Source organism: Ascaphus truei, chromosome 2 (genome assembly GCF_040206685.1).
Source record: "Ascaphus truei isolate aAscTru1 chromosome 2, aAscTru1.hap1, whole genome shotgun sequence".
In the NCBI taxonomy this organism is placed as follows: Eukaryota; Metazoa; Chordata; class Amphibia; order Anura; family Ascaphidae; genus Ascaphus; species Ascaphus truei.
This window is the reverse complement of record NC_134484.1, coordinates 432981222-432997653: the sequence shown is the minus strand read 5'-3', so window position 1 is coordinate 432997653 and position 16432 is coordinate 432981222. Positions and strand designations below refer to the sequence as shown.

Genomic DNA, 16432 nt, shown 5'->3' with positions numbered 1-16432 from the left:
CTGCCGGACTTAATTAAGTACCATCCCATTTGGGACATTTACTACCTTGTGACTAATTGGTGTGTTTCACTTATATGAGTTTCACCCTACACATATTCATTCTTAAACCCTACATTAGTTTCACATTAAGTGGATAGCGCTACTTTCCATTTTTTTAATAAGTCTTACTACATCTGTACATATTGTAATGAGATGTGTAATGTCTGTGTCCATCACCTTTTCCCCTTGTCGTGTCAAAATTATTTCCCAGATCTGACACGATGGAAACTCCTAGAACTAACAATCAGCATGAATATTGTTGCAGTATATTTGGGTACAAATACATACAGTACAAGTAACTAATATGTATCCTTTTAAACAGTGCACTGAGAAATATTTTTAACAAAACTTATCATTGACAAAAAAAATAATAATGGAAATGCTTCCGTTTTTCTTCTTTAAGACTAAGATCTAAATAACAAAGTAACATTGCTAAAATACAAACTTTTTTGATTCACTACTACTGAAATGTTAGTGCATGTCCCCACATTCTTCCCTCTGAACTACTGCAACCATCTCCACATTGGCCTTTCTGCTTTACAGCGCTCTACCCTTCAATCTTTTAGAAATGTTGCTGTGAGGATAACCGCACTCTCATCTCGAGCAGTCTCTGCTTCTCTCTTCCTGAGCACTCTATGCTTGCTCCCTAGTAAATTCCACTTTCACCACTAAATAATGAATCTCTCATTCAAGGCTCTCCCCTCCTCTGCCCCTCATATCTCAACATTAATCTCCAACTTCTCCCCTCCCCCTTGCTCTCTCCACTCGCTCTCTATGCTGTTCTCAGGTCTTTCCTCGCCCCAGGTCACTGCAGCTCTTTACGCCAACAAGCATTTCCCATGCTGCACCCTCTCCTTCAATGCCCACCAGGCACCTACTCTCTTTCACTTTAAAACACATTTGAAAGCTTTTAAGCAAAGTGTTTAATTAGTCCTGGATGATCACTACTCACAGTACGCTCTTAGCTACAGTATGCTTTCATTCACACTCTACCCAATGCACTCAAATGTACTCCTATTGTTTCTGTTAGTCCCCCCACAGTTTATTAGATTGTATGGTTTTTGGGGCAGGGACTGTCTTCTCTACAATTATGACTTGATGCATTTATTCCACCTAAATTATTATATTCCCTGTGTTGTAATTTGTAGTGTTTGTACAACTGGTGGTCAATATAGAAATAAAAATGTACATGTATATGAATGATGACTATCTTTCACATACAGTATGATCAAATTTTTGGGTCTTGGCAAATATTTGAGTGTGAAATGTTTAAAAGCTGCATGTTTTTCCTCTATGCTTTACATGCAGACAATACCCACATATATGAACGCAATCATCAATAATATGCAAAAGAATGAGTGCCAAAGAGATGTCTTAATTAAGTAACCTTTTGGTCTTCAATATTGTCCAGCTCTTGCTTTGTTTCATTGTGTTTGCTGATATCACCCTAAGTGACATGCAATCACAGCCTTGCAAACTTAAATGGATCAAATTTTATTTAATCATCTAGATAAAATTAGACGGCACAGATTGCATAGCAGGCATATAAATCAATTACAAAGTTCCCACCCCACAAGACAACCCCTCTCTTTGTTCCATGTTTGCTATAACAAAGAAAGTAGTCTGAGGCATTCACTTACTGTGCAGGGCCAAATTCCTAAAGTCGTTTAAAAAAAAAAAATGTCGTTTAAAAAAAAGAAAAAAAAAGGGAAATAATGTTTTAGTGAATGCGAGCTATTTAACAACAGAATTTTTAAATGTTGGACTTATAAAAAGCAAAACAGGCTAGAGATCTAGAATATCCAACTATCCCCTACAATAATGCACTCTGGTGGGTGGTGAGTAAACTTAAGATATATTTATTTCAGAACCATTAAAAATAATATAGTAACCATAAATATTAGAAGAATTAAACATTATATAACCCCTTTCAGAAGGAGAGACTAATGTCAGGGAAAGAGAAAATGTGGCATTTATAACTCAATATACAATAATGTTTTAGTTGAGCAATAATTAAATAATATATGCTAGCTACTGTACTGTAGGCATTAATATCTCTGTAGCACTGACTAAATAGGAGCTCCCGTGAAGATGCAGAATATGGCAAAATGTCTTAATAGAGATTTCAGTGCATTCCCAGATATGGTTGTTATACAGTATATAGTAGTTAGTGTGGTATTAACTAAATATCCACCTTAAATTGACAACTCAATAGAAATGATCAGGGATTAATGTATTCTCCAGCTGGGATTGCGCACAATGCGGACCTCTGTATAAACTAAAGCAAGGGTCTCCAAACTCAGTCCTCAAGGGCTGCCAACAAGCCGGCTTTTATGGATATCCCTGTTTCAGCACAGGTGGCTCAGTCAAAGTCTGAAACAGGTATATCCTTAAAAGCCGGCCTGTTAGCGGCCCTTGATGAATGAGTTTGGAGACCCCTGAACTAAAAGTAATTTTTTTGTTGTAAAAGTGACGTATTAAAGTGTAACAAATTCACGCATCTTAGTGTATTGTGAGGTACGTGCAGCAACTTTTATTCACTAAGAATAAACTGATGCACAGGAGTGGAGTGAGAGGTGGATATTTGAGGTGGTAAGCGGCGCACGTATGCAGATGATATGCATATAAATAGTGCAAGCATTCGTCTCTTTTATGCACCAGAAATGTGTCAAAATTGTGAGGACGAAGAGGAGGAAGAGGAGGATGGGGAGGAAGAGGCGGAAGAGGAGGAAGAAGAGGGGTTCAACTTGTGCTTTTTTTCAGCACAGGCATCTCTCCATAATGTTTTTGGATGGACATTTAGGGGATATATATACACAACTGGTGATACTTCGAATTCAAACTCACAGATTTTTTAGCACCCAATAAGCAGACGGATGTTGGTGAGCCGATCATATTCAGACAGTTTCGCCATTAAGCAGCCTTAATCAACTGTAATACTACCAAAACATTGTTAGTAATGTCTATAATAAGCTTTCACAGACAATTTAAAAACATCTGACTTCAAGTAGTTGTTACTGTTGCATGATGGGGTGTTGAAAACGGATGTTTAAGTGTTGCAATTTTAATTACAGTAATAAATGTAAAACTATGTAATGTACTGTATTTGTATAATTGACGTGCACTGTATTTTGCGAGTTACGTATGAGTATTACCAAAGATAATAGGGCTTTTTATGAAAACAAGGTTTGAGGTTCAGATGCTGCACTGAACCAATATGCACTATTGTGTCATAGCATAAATGTATGTGTGACTAATAAGACAATGATGCAAGTTTCAGCGATGAGAAGCTTTGAGTAATGACTAGGTAACATTTGCATCACTTTCACATCTCCCTTTTCAAACAGTATATAAAACACTCAGCTTTGTATTAGATTAGTGGATATACAAAATGAAGTAATTTACAGCAGTCATTTATCAATTTTAAATGCCAGGGAAATGGCCTGAATGGTTCTGATGTTGTTGTTTGCTTTTCTGGATAGAAGAACGTTTTCTCGTGTACACTATGCTTGCATTAGGCATCTAAGTTTGTAATATCGGGCTATACATACTGTACAGTCATGTGGCCCAACAATCTCAGTAATGTGAAGGTAAGGCTACCTTGACAGACAGCCAAACACACAGACAAATAAATAAGTTGCAGTTAACAGATATGTTGGAGAGTGTGTACAGGGTTGGTAATCTTTAATTGTGTAATACGCAGATCATTCACTGAATACTGGTTGTTTTTTTTTATTTTAGTAGGTTTAGATCTTGCATTATCTTAATACAGCACAGTGTCTGCGTGTATATTGCGGCAGTTTTGGTAGTGTTGTACAATACGTTGTACAATGCCATGTGTCTTAGTGATCTATGTTTGCTGTTGGTATGTGTATATTTGTCAGATTACAGCACTAGTCCAATTTGGGAATTGTATTGTTTCATTTGTTTACACCAATTTGGCCTTTCTTTGGTGCTGGTATGCATTATGAACGAATAGATTAAGACGTCGTTAGACGAAGTTTGAGTATGGAATGATATACATAAGCATGTTTTCAGTCTCTTTGTTTTGAAAAACATTAGGCTTATTTCTAGAGTAGCGCTGTTTCCCCCACCCTATGGGAAATGTGGCAGCTACTAAGTGTGTGTGGTGCTTTACCTGCGGCTCACAGGAGGCCTGAACCTCCGCTGCTGGGAGCCTGGGGTGTACCTGGATCGTCTGGTGACAGAACCTCCCACAATCAGTGTTAGAGTTGGTGCACTTGTAGATGGGGAGTGATAATTGCCGAGTGCTCCGGCACTCGGTACCAGCGACTGAAGAGAAACCGTCTGGTCCCACGCCATCAGCGTTGGCGTCCGCCTCTGTGTGGGGTGGTATCCAACTGGAGGGTCGCACCTTGTTGAGAGTCTCTAGCCTTGCAGTGGTGGTCTGGTCCCAGACCACAGGCCGCATCTGCTGCGCGGCGTCCTGCTGTCCCTGACACTATGGAGGCTAATTGGGGCAGTATCCCTATCTAAGGGCCTGTCCCTATATCAGACACAAACTTACAGGGGAGTCAGGACCTAGCTGGGGCCAATAAGGGGGTCTCTGGCCTAGTGCAGGGGCCTATTGATGCCCTACACCTACACCCTCACCCTTCCGTGTCCTAGCTCCGACTGGCGTGGTCTCAGCACGCCAAATGTATCTTTATCAGGGCGCAGGGGATTGCAGCTCTAGGGGCTGGGGGCTGCTGGGTAATGTTGTTCCCCTGAGGAGTACTCCCTAAGATGGCCACCGCTATTGCACTTGCGCTGCGCATGCACGAGGAGTCCCAAGATGCAAGATGGCTGCCGCAACCTCAGACCGAATTGCGCATGCACGAACTCACACTGCGCATGCGCGGCCAATTCCAATATGGCTGCGCCATGCAATGGGAGCCGCTACGGACCTCCTGTACCCGCTCGCCATCCTGACTGCTCGCAAGCTACCGCAGCCCACCCCGCACTCTCCCCAGCCTCCTCTGCCGGTCGAAGCCACAGCGGAAGGTAAGGGAACGAAGGGGGAACCAGAGGGGACCTGGCCACACTAGTGACACTAATTAGACACTTTTCGCTTAGCTGTGTTTAGTGTAAGGACAAAATAGGTTTTTGGAGATGCTGGTGGTACGAGTTTTAATAGAGATGTTTAAACATGCGGTGGGTAATATGTATTTACCCTGATTATTAAGTATTAAGCTGATGCATTTTATTTTCGTTTGATGAAATTATTTTTGCTAGTGTCATTGTGTGCCAGCATCTAAGGTAGGAAACCTGTTTGGATTTCCTAATTCTGACAGTAATGTCTAAGTGATGCAAATTAGTGCTTAGTTCTAGAGGATGTAATTGACACAAAAAGAAAGGAAAACAGAGGTAACAGCAGACACTGACTTTTGATACATAGTATTATATTGTACTGAGTAACAACTCTTCTATCTTCACGTATAAGCATTCCTTAAAACTTTCACATACTGCATGCATGTAAAATAAAAGACACAATAAAATGTTATACATTAATAAAATGGGACGTAACATAAAACTGATATTCTAAGCATCAAATTAAAATCATATCACCCATTAGAGACTTTCAATACACATTTTTCAAACAGTATGCATCAGAAATCAGAGCACATCTCAAACTAACACAAAAAAGACATTGGTGACAAAACTTCTATTAGCTATTTACCTTCAGCTATTGAGATGTAAAGATCATTTAAAGTCATTTTACAGCAATGGTGTTAAAGGCAGGTCGTAAACAGAAAGACTGGGTAACATGAAAAGAAGATCTGAAACTCTGCCAAATCTCCTGTGATCTGGGTGGGTGGATGGATGGCATATAGTCTCATATTTACCAATCTGTGCTATGATATATGACACTTTCCAATGCTGAAAAATACCTTACAGACCATTCCAGTGACGTGAAGCACCAGAAAGTAACTTATGGCACAACATCACTTAATAACTATGAACCATACTCTCTATTGTTTGCAGGGAGTGGTAATGACAATGAACCCAATTAAAAATGTTGTGAAGCTATCTTCGCCTTGTTTGAGAAGATTTCAGCTCCATTTATTTAATTAATGCTGTAAAGAGCCAGGAAGTGGAGGTGGCCCATGTACAAATATTTGTGTATGTCTTTAGCATTGTGGCTTTTAGAAAGCTCTAATGCAATCTCACAGAGGAAGTCCCCAGATCTGTAATATTGTTGGTAACTCTCCATTTGTTTCTGAATGAGTTGCTGTCTTTTTACAGCCTTAATGCAGACCAGATTGTACAAGATGCTTAATGCGACACAATTATGTTCAATTACTGGAAATGGAGTAAACTAAAAGTGACCAAGGGTTCACAGTTTAGAATGATTTGGCGTTGCTCTACAGAGCAGGGCACAGCACAATGTAAAGAGATGTTTTCAGCACAAAATACATGTGGTGCCTCCTGAAATGTAAAGACTAATTTAGACATCAAACATACATGCTCGGCAGGGAACGGCTCTGGCTTTCGCGGGCTTTGCCGCTGACGTCACTGCCAGGCGAAGAGCCAGGAGCCGAACATGGCGCGGCCCCTTGTGACGCGGCACGCACGGCGGAGAGACTCTGCCCAGGAGGCAGGAGGAGTCCGCAGCCGTGGGAGGGATAAAGGAAAGGGGGGAGGGGGATGATGCTCATGAAAGGGGGGTGATGATGCTAATGAAAGGGGGCGGGATGCTGCTAATGAAAGGGGGGTGATGCTAATGAAAGGGGGGGATGATAATGAAAGGGGGGCAGAGGATGATAATGAAAGGGGGGAGGATACAAAGAAGGGAGGGGGAGGAAATAAAGAAAGGGGGGGAGTGTATAAAGAAAGGGGGGGAGATGAAGAAAGGGGGGGGAGGATATAAAGAAGGGGGGAGATAAAGTAAAGGGGGGTAGATAAAGAAGGGGGATAAGGAAAGGGGGGGATAAGGAAAGGGGAGGGATAATGAAAGGGGGGGGGGATAAAGAAAGAGGGGGTAAAGAAAGATTCCATTTACTTGTCACCATCTGACGTTGAGCCCTTCCCAATAAAGTTTCAATGAGTATGTTATATGTATGTTATATGGTATAGAATATCTGTTGCATCTGTTGTATATGTTATAGGTTATATATGTTATTTATGTTCATATGTTATATAGGGTTAATAGGTTAAATATGTTAAATATGTTCATTATAGCATTAAATAACTGGGTTCATTCAAATGCTGGGTATATATATATATATATATATATATATATATAGACAGATATATGGATATGCACTCACTATAACTTAGGTACTGCTGTAAGTCGTTATGAAGTTAAAAATCACGCTGCAGTTTAAGGTTAAGTTGGTTATCAGTTTTGCGCCGGTGGGATTCACCCACGACGTCGTACATGTGTTCCTCACATAGGTCCCTGACGAATCAGGACCTTAAACAAGTCCAGGGGGTCGGTCCCGGGAAGGGAAAGCCGGCCGTTTTGGAAGGTCAGGCATACTGACCTGCCCATTGGGTTTTGTCTGGTTTTTCATTTATTTTTTTTCATTATTACAAAGCTGTTTAACTTATGTTTCGAATTTTGCTTTACCCCTTATGTGTTTTCCCTTGTACTGTCTCCTCCCTCCCTACCCTCCCAATCCTTTCCCCATCCGGCCGGGAGGATGCCAACCTGGACGGAACACAAGAACTTTGCCGGATGGCAACACCAAAAACGTCCGCCAGTTGAACAAGAGACAAAGTGGACAGGGTGAGTCATCAAACGTTAGCTTGTTTCACTTCTCACACATTAAGTGATGGCGTTAACCCATATATCACATAACGTTAAGGGCATTAATAGCCCAACCAAGAGAAAAATAGCTTTCACTGACTATAAAAGAAAACACGCAGATGTCCTAATGTTTCAGGAGACTCATTTTAGCAAGACCAACGCACCTAAATTCTTAGACAAAGACTATGCCCAGTTCTACCTTTTCTCCGCACCGGTTAAAAAACGTGGGGTGGCCATCTTGTTCTATAATAAAATCCCATTTGTAGCCCAAACTATTAAAAGAGACACAGAGGGACGTTTTGTTATACTAGTGGGCACGATACGGGAGCAATGCATCACAATAGCCACAATTTATGCCCCCTGCGAGTAGGACGCAGTCTTCTTTGAAGACTTTTCTTACTCTATGCGCCGTTGCGAGGGGCGGCGTAATATTCGTAGGGGATATAAACATGGTCATGCAACCAAATCTAGACAGATCATGGAATACGGCCGCAGTACATAAAAAAGTGGGGACCTCTTTACGCAAGGGCCTCAAAGACAACCAACTGACTGACATATGGAGAGAACTACACCCGACTGATAGGGACTATATGTTCTATTACCACCCACATGGCTCCTACAGCAGAATCGATTACTTTTTCGTCTCTTGCAAACTGGTTCCTCTGGTCTCCCGAGCTGGGATCCATGATATTTCATGGTCTGACCATGCACCGATAGAGCTAAGGTGCGAGCACCTCCGAACAGGCAGACCAGGAGCGAACTGGAAGCTCAACGAATCAATCCTAAAAATCCCTGAGTTTTATGAGACAATAAAGGAAGAAATAGTTAAATTCTTCCACACAAACACAGGCTCTGTAGATTCCCAGTTTTTATTATGGGAGGCTCACAAAGCGACGCTGAGGGGCATACTAATTAGCTCCACAGCTAGGAGAAAACGGGAAAGGGAAATTATGAAGCTTCAATCGAGATTACACTCCCTTACATCACACCATAAGAGTAACCCAGACCCGCAAACCCTACAAGAATTGAAAGATACCAAAATTGAATTAAACATGTTGTTGACCTCCAGGGCAGATAACGCGCTGAGTTGGTCTAAGAGGAAATTTTACGAAAAAGCGAACAGGCCGGATACTATGCTGGCTCGAGCGTTAAGAGACAGACAAGTGAAGTTTAATATCCAAGCTATACGCTTAAAATCAGGCACCCCCACGGCCAACCCTAAGAAAATAGTAGAAGAATTTGGTTCGTTCTATGAAACATTATATAATGGAGAGAAAGTGGCACATAACGCTAAAACGAGCGAGAAGCTGAGAGATTTCTTAGCCAGCTCAATACTAGGGAGATTGACAGAAGCAGAGAGAGACGCCATGGGCACTGATTTCTCTATAGAGGAGGTGTCACAAGCCATTAAGGAACTCAAACCCTCAAAAGCACCAGGGCCCGATGGCTTCTCTGGGCTATGCTATAAGAAATTTGCCAAAGTACTAGCCCCTAGGTTGCTCCACGTGTTCAATGCAATATTAGCAGGAGCCCCCATCCCCAGAGAGATGTTACAGGCGTCTATATCAGTAATCCATAAACCAGGTGAAGATCCGCTGGACTGCAAAAGTTATAGGCCCATATCCCTAATCAATACTGATATTAAAATATACGCTAAACTATTGGCCAATAGATTATGTCTAATCCTACCCAGACTTATACACCCAGATCAGGTCGGATTCATCAAAGGCAGACAGGCAGCGGACAATACCCGGCGATTTACTCATCTGGGAGAATTGGGCACTAAAAATAACACACAAAGTATGCTGTTAAGTCTGGATGCAGAAAAAGCTTTTGATAGGATAGACTGGCCTTACCTGGAGGAGACGCTTGCGGCATTTGGCTTTGGGGATCAGGTGAGTAGAGCGATTCTCTCGCTGTACTCAGGACCTACCGCCAGGGTAATACATCAGGGCTTTCCATCTCTCCCCTTTCAAATTAAGAGTGGCACAAGACAGGGATGCCCATTATCCCCTCTTCTGTTCGCTCTATGTATAGAACCACTGGCGGCGCAAATTAGAGGCAACCCGGACATCTCAGGGTTAAACGCATATTCTCGAACACATAAAGCGGCCCTGTACGCAGATGATATCCTACTAATTATCTCAAAGCCCCTCACCTCCTTGCCAAACCTATTGGATTTATTGGACAGATTCTCGAACATTTCGGGATTTAAAATAAATCAAGCTAAATCTGAAGCCCTCAACATCAATCTCCCTAGACACGTAGAGAAGTTATTGCAACTGAATTTTAACTTCCACTGGCAACAGAAATACATAAAATATCTGGGAGTCCACATAACCAAGAACATCAAAGACATTTACAATGCAAATTACACCAACCTAATTCGGACTTTGATAGTTGACCTCCATAAATGGTCCTCTATACGAATATCCTGGATAGGTAGGATACATAGCGTCAAAATGAACCTACTCCCCCGTATCTTATACCTTTTCCAGACGTTACCAGTGCCACTCAGACTGAAGGATTTGCTCTCACTTCAGTCTGAAATCTCTAAATTTATATGGGGAGGGAAAAAAACGAGAGTCAACAAATTAAATATGAAAAGATCTGTCCTAGCGGGGGCTTAGCGGTACCCTGCCTGCTCTCATATTACAAAGCGGCTCAATTAAGCCAAATTGTTCAATGGCAATCCAATCCACATCTAAAACGGTGGGTGGAATTAGAGAGTGTTGCCTGCGCTCCTTTGAAAATACGCAACTTGATTTGGATACCTAAAACAGCACGACGATCTACTGACATGCTGCTTTCCTCAATGACCAACTCATTGTCTATCTGGGAGGCCAATAAGACTAAATACTCCCTCACAACGAGTAATTCTTCAATGTCCCCAATTTGGAACAATCCCAAGTTCTCTCCTGGCCTACTAGAGGGAGATGCATCAATTTGGAAACAAAAAGCTTATATACAAATCAAAGATCTGGAGGGATACAATAGCAAGATTAAAACGTTTGATCATGTCAGACTAGAAAAAGATATACCCCACTCAGAATTTTTTAGGTACCTCCAGCTCCGAGCATTTTATAACAAATTTGCCCCATACCCCCCCTGACGTCATTCGAAAAGCTCTGTCTGGCAGAGACCAACACAAAGGTACTCACATGACAATTGTACAAGGATGTAGTTGATTCTGCGAGCTCTAGACAACAGCCACCGTCATTTAGAACCCAATGGGAAAGAGACCTGGGAGAGACATTAGAAGACGACGAGTGGAACGCTATATATCTGGCCACGGCAAAAAGTTCCATATGTACCACACTAAAGGAGAACACATATAAGGTCCTAATGCGGTGGTACCTCACCCCAATGAAATTAGCCAAGTTTGTGCCTGGATCCTCCTCGCTATGCCTCCGGCAGTGCGGAGGATCGGCCGATCTGTTACATATGCTGTGGTCTTGCCCGCGGATCTCCCCACTATGGGAAGAAATTAGATTGGATACAGAGGGTCTTCGACCTCACTATTCCCCCAGACCCATGGCTATTCCTCTTGAATAGACCACTAACGGGCCTGTCCAAAGCAAACAATAAACTAATAGCACATTTTGCAATAGCCACGCGGAGCGAGATCGCAGCACTATGGAAACGCCCCGAAATTCCAAGTATCCCAAAGATTCTAAATCGATTGTGGCTTATCTGCCAGATGGAAAAGTTGACGAGTCTAGTTAACGACACTGGCACCAATTATCTCAAAGTATGGATGCCTTGGCTGGCGCAGACGGATATCCCCGGGGTTGAGAGGAACACAATCTCGCTATGATAGATGCAGGTGCGTTCTCCTTTAGAAGTGGAAACTCAGCTCACGACGACTACACAGACAAATAGACAGAACGCCTACAGAGGTCATAAACTGGAGAGGACGCAACCCCCAAAGAGCCTTACTAGGAGCGTTGGAGAGACCTAGCACGAGTGGACGCTCCTCTCTCGTCCACGCCGCCCCTTACTCCCTCCCTACCCTCCCCATCCCTTCCTACCCACCCCCCCCCCCCCCTTTTTTTTTTTCTTTTGTCTTTATTGATTTTGTTTTTGTGTTTGCCAATTTGAATTAATTGTATTATGTGAATTATGTTATTATCTTTATTGCTAGTCCACCCAAAACAACCCGGTCGAGTAGGGCCCGAAAAACCGGGACATGTCTCATGAGCTGACATACGGTACTGTCTATAGCGGAGATTTACACTAAAAATTAATGTAATGTATACTGTATTCTGTATCACTTGTTTGGAAAAAATGCAATAAAATCTAAGTTACAAAAAAAACCCAGTGTTCTGCAATGTTCAAAAATATAAAAACTGGACTTAAACATGCATACGACATCCATATATACGTGTCTATTTACTGAAGGCCTCTTGCTGTTAAACTAGTGTGAAAAACAGTTTCATTTCTATCAAAGAAAATGAATCACATTGGAAGAAAATCTTTTTTTTTTTGCCTTTAATAAATCAGGTGCAATTCTTTTGCACTTTTTATCAGCCCAAATATTTCCTTTTTCCAGTCACTGAAACAAGTTATAAGGGGTTTAGTTGTTGTCACTCGTTGGATATACTGTAAATACTGTAAAGTAATTTCACATATTGAGCAATCATTTTATAGGACTACATTTTTTCTATTCTCATAGTGACTCTTGATTGACTCTTGATTGTATCTGTTGTAAATGGGACACGGTAGTGTCTATGGTAAAATATAGTTATTTTTTTCTGACTGGGCTGTATAGAAGTAAAGTATGATAGCAATACTGTGATAGCAATAGTGTGATATGCACCAACCTAGTCTGTTGTGCGTACTACACATATACATATGTAATCAAATTGCAAAGATTATGCTACTAAATCTAGCAGCATTTACTAACTTATAAATGTAATAAACTATGCACTCAAGGTTCCCACCACGTCACACATACAGTATAAACATGGTCATTATCTTGACCTACTGTAGTAGTTTCCTATAAAAACTGGTTCCTGTCCATATTTCCCAGTCCCCCCTTTCTCAGATTCTGACCATAATACAATCGAAATACGTTCCACCTTTTTTCCACTTCTACCTTCTATTGTGCATGTTTTTGACCATTACTCCATAGGAAACCTAGCCGTCCTTCACTCACCTCCACTCTGAACACTCATTTATTCAGCAGTCAAAGACATACCCACAAAAACCATTCGCCTTCTATATAGAGATATATTTAAACAGTGTGGGAAGAAAAGAAAACAATGATTGATTGTATATTGTTTTAAGGAAGCAATATGCATAATTATAACTAATATAAATTAGGATTACATATTGACAGTGACAGTGCAGTGCTGAATAGTTTTTATAATACAACGTTCTTTGTTTTAGTAGTTCCCAAAGTCAAAACTGAAGTCATAAACCTAAAAAACAAAATAGGCTGACAAGAATTGGGTGTGTTAAAATTCCATTTGCATGAATGTCTATGGGAAAAAACTGAGTAATAATGCCTTGCTAGTGAAAGCATTCATTGTTTTACCATGTCAACAGCACAGAGTAAAGGGTGTGTCCTGTACATATTGAAATTACATGAATTAAATACAGTGTGTTTGGCAGTTAAAGCTGAAATGGGGTTTGCCTGAATACAAATAGAACATTTTGCTCATACTGTATTTTAAGGTTATTACATAGGAGACGTAGCTCACGCAGGTTGGTATATGAGAAAACCTTAACACAGTTATAACAGTTTGCCTCTGTTAAAAGATCATTCAGTGAAATTCAATATTTTGAAAAAAATACATAACTTTATTTATATATAGTAATATCAACCTTGTATACAAACCTTTACACATTACCATTTTTTTTTGTGCTTCTACTGTATATTGGTGAGCAGGTATCAAGTAGTGTTTACTCTTATATTCTTAGATGGAACATTATGACTCTAATAATAGTCACATGGAGTCTTTACTCTACTCGGATACTGAAACAATTGGAGCTCTATATAGTACGAACCATGTCAGATGGAATTAGACGTAATGAAGATTGATTTATCTTTTTTACTCATTTCAGAACACTTTGGAACTGGTAAATTTTAGAAGAGGATTAGTAGTTGTCATTGACAGGTTACAGCGTTCTTATGTATAACCTAGTTTGAATTCCTCAGGGCAATGTGTTTTTATGTTAGGACAAAAGAGTGATTGTTTCACACTGTCATGCAGATGCATGAAAATATACCAATGCAATCTTCTTCTTCTTCTTTTGCAAATGTATTCAAACATACTGTAGTTTTAGTTCTAGTCCAACAGCTGCACCAATACACCAACTTACACAAGTGCAGCGAGGAATAGTAACCTTGAATTCAAGAAAGATATATATTTTTTAAAGATTGACACTCCCAAATATTGAGGTGAATCATCTATTTTTTTTTTATTGTTCGTTTCATCAAAATCAAGTTTCTTGTTGAGTTCAGAGGCTTGAGAAGGGAACTGCACTGCATATTATGTTTGGGAGAATGAAAGATGGAGAATGTAGGCACTAGTAATTGAAAGAGGCATATTTAATGTTTCTAATAAATACATTATATCAATATTATCAAAGGTGTGCAACTTAAATAGACATATATACTAAACAGTGCTACAGTATTCCACAAGACAACTTCCAGCCTTCCAACTCGTTTTGACCCATTTACTTGAATAGTACTTGTTAGTAAATATGGGTCTCAGAATAAGAATGACTAATATTGTGTTAGGAGCCGCATTGTTTAATATATCTGCTTTTATGGGTGTCACGGGAGACCAGGACACTTAACACCAGGATTGTATACACCAGACTGAGCAAGAGGTTTAATAAAACAAGTTTATTTTGACCAAGGTCGACAGGCACAACGCTACACACAGTTTGGCACAAACTCACCCAAAACAAGAAATACAGGTGGAATCCTAACTCAATTAGGTGCCAGGCCCCATTCATCTGGGCAACTTCCACTTTCCGTCCGGTTTGGGCACCACAGTAGTCCAGGGATGCTAATTGAGCTATATACATTCAAATAACCCTGTGCTTCCACTACAAGCCTCAGTTTGGTGTCTCCGGCACAACCATGGATGACACCTACTCCACTATGACCAGAACAGTCTCTTACATATGTTCCCCATGTCAATAGGAAAGCATGGAAGACAGGGGGGGTCAACCAATCAGCGCACAGATTCTGCGTGCAGGCCAATCACTGAACAAAGGCTCAGCTGTGATGTACCAATCCAGGATGTTGGGTGGGGTTGGAGGGGGGGTGAGTGACCGTGCCTCTTGAACAGCCCACAAAGCGTGGCTTTAAGATGAGTGGGAAATTCAAACTGGCCAATGGGGGATCATACCCACTTATGGTTCCCATGGCCAGCCTTATATCTCCATAGAGATAGGCGCCTAAGAGTCTGGCCTGAACAATGGTTCTGCTCGGCGAGGCACTGTCCCCCAGACTTGAGTGAGCACCCCTCCCCACTCCTAACAATGTCTGATGCACTTCACCTCCTACATTTGGATAGCAGGGCCCTATCTTTTTGTGTGCAGGTTGGCTGAGTAAATTACCAGCCTTGCACACAGAGACGACCGAAGATACACTGATCCTAGTCTAAACAGTTTAATACATATAACAAAACACATTATTAAGAGGGATACTTGGTTAATTTCTTTAACCCCTGATTAGCCATCTAGACAGGTAGGGGCAGTGGCCAGGTGTGACCTTTATTATTATAACAGCCACATTGCCTCTACTGTCACAATGGGGACTGCTGACATTGTTTTTGTTTTCCAGTTGCCTTATATGCTGATGAAAACAAATATCTAAAGGTGTCGTAATGTCAGAATTAAGACTGAAGAATTAGAATGTTGAAAACACTGCAGTTGCATCTAGTTTGATTGACTGTGTCTGCTTTCCGTATGGTCACTTTATTACCACACGCCTCAGGCAGCAAAAATTAGATTATTAGGGCTTGAGGATCTCCATTAAGGTATCGGGAACTAATGCATTAGAACACATAGAAAAGATGCAGATTTTATACAGCTCTGGGTTTCAAGAAAATGGAACATATCAACGTGAAGAGAATCATCACTTCCTTTGAGGATTATCACTTCCAACAATGGCAAAGCCCAAATCAATGACATCTCATTAACAGAAGATTCTTAACGGTGTATTCTCATGTTTTATTATAGAATCACGCTAAAGCTAATAATGGCTGTCATTAGAAGTTAGGCACAAATGCTTTAAAATCCAACACTGATTACTGAAACTGAGCCTTTAGGTAGCCTTTAAAAGCAAGGTGCAGGTAAGACTTTGGAATAGCTTCACCTAAGTGAATGACCATTGGCTTTGACCATTAACCCAGTAGATTTTGTAACCTAAATTCAAGAGCTATAAAACATATCTACTTATGACATTAACATAAAAAATGTCAGAACGTGTTACATAGCCCAATGCTTTTCTTAACTGTACTGTTATATACCGTTAAAAATAAAGAAGGAAGAAGCACACATGAACGGAAGTTCAAAGACCCTATTTAGGGCATTTGTATTACAGAGAAATAATAGTAAATCACAAAGTTTCAGAAGTTTCAGAAGTTACTAAAAAGGGAACTTTCTAAAAGTTTGCAA

General features: G+C 40.7%; 1 long non-coding RNA gene across 1 annotated transcript in view; it reads right to left on the bottom strand.

Moving 5' to 3' along the window:
* LOC142488787 (uncharacterized) overlaps positions 1-6583 on the bottom strand; it is an 89457-nt gene extending 82874 nt beyond the window's left edge. The window contains exon 1 of the long non-coding RNA XR_012799660.1: positions 6505-6583. This is a non-coding gene — a long non-coding RNA (uncharacterized LOC142488787). The remainder of the gene's footprint in view (positions 1-6504) is intronic.
* Between the last annotated feature and the right edge of the window lie 9849 nt (positions 6584-16432).